The sequence below is a fragment of the Tupaia chinensis genome, unplaced genomic scaffold (assembly GCF_000334495.1).
Source record: "Tupaia chinensis unplaced genomic scaffold, TupChi_1.0 Scaffold000620_1, whole genome shotgun sequence".
Taxonomy (NCBI): domain Eukaryota; kingdom Metazoa; phylum Chordata; class Mammalia; order Scandentia; family Tupaiidae; genus Tupaia; species Tupaia belangeri.
Window position 1 is genome coordinate 1,599,966 of NW_006160140.1, and position 1,142 is coordinate 1,601,107.

The 1,142-nt window shown below is 41.3% G+C and overlaps 1 non-coding gene across 1 annotated transcript; it reads left to right on the forward strand.

Moving 5' to 3' along the window:
* The first annotated feature begins 264 nt into the window (after window positions 1-264).
* On the forward strand, window positions 265-427 carry LOC114009765 (U1 spliceosomal RNA). The gene has a single exon (XR_003551153.1). It is a non-coding gene; the product is annotated as a U1 spliceosomal RNA (small nuclear RNA).
* The last annotated feature ends 715 nt before the right edge of the window (window positions 428-1,142 follow it).

Consider the following 1,142-nt stretch of genomic DNA (forward strand, 5'->3'; position numbering starts at 1 on the left):
AAAAAAAGTCTATTTAAGGAGTCAGACTGCAGACTGTGGCATACTGGTAAAACATAGTACTCTGTGAGCCAATCCCACATGGAAAGGTTCTCATTTCGTCTAGAGACTTCCCACAGTACACTTTACATACACATGCCCACAACCGAGGGCTTGCTGTGGGCAAATTGATTGCAGCATCAAGACTCTGTTGAGATGTTCTTGCTCTCTCTTACTGTCCCTTTCACTCATAGAGGAAATAAATAATATTTAAAAAGATCAGCTTGGATACTTACCTGGCAGGGGAGATACCATGATCACAAAGGTGATTTCCCCAGGGTGAAGCTCATCCATTGCACTCTGGGTGTGCTGATCCCGCAATTTCCTCAAATGCAGGAAATTCGACCACGTAATTTGTGGTAGTGGGGGACTGCATACGTGCTTTCCCCTGTTAAAAAAAAAAAAAAAAAAAAAGAAAAAAAGTCCAGCTTGGAATGATTGCAATTAAGATGCTTTATAATCTATTGAAACGATAAAACAGGAGAAAAAGCTCACACTCTTTTAATGTGCAGGCACACACAAGTTACAAAAAATACTTAACTCAGAGAAGGACCAGATGACTGAGGCTTAAATATTCTTTTTTCATAGGGGAGTGGAAAGTGGAGAAAAGTAGGAGATTTTTAGAAGAATAATAAATTATTTTTAAGAAAGACAAATAGGGCATGAAGAATTGAAGCCTGGGACAAAGTTGTCTAGGCTCTGAGTGTTATGTGAATATTGATCTTCTTTCTTGTAATTTAATGTTCTTGGATGAGACTATAAGGAAGGGGCCCAAGGCAACTGCATCCATTGTAGAGGAACTTTTCTTAATCAGACAAGTAAACAGGAGAGACAGAGAGATGAGACACAGGGTGGAGGTAGTGGTAGAGGGTTGGAGTGACAGGGCTGGTGGTTGGGCAGGAAACACTGGTTCTGAGGCTGCTTCTTTATTTCAAAATACCCAGCCTGTTTAGAGCTAGTAGGTGATGTGGTGATTAAAGTGCTGGATTCCCACATGGAAGCACCAGATATGTATGTGTGCATGCCTAAAATCCAGAGAGGAGACTAGAGGAGAAAGGACTGCAGCATGGCCATCCCCTGTGGTGGTTATTTCTCATTTCCCATCT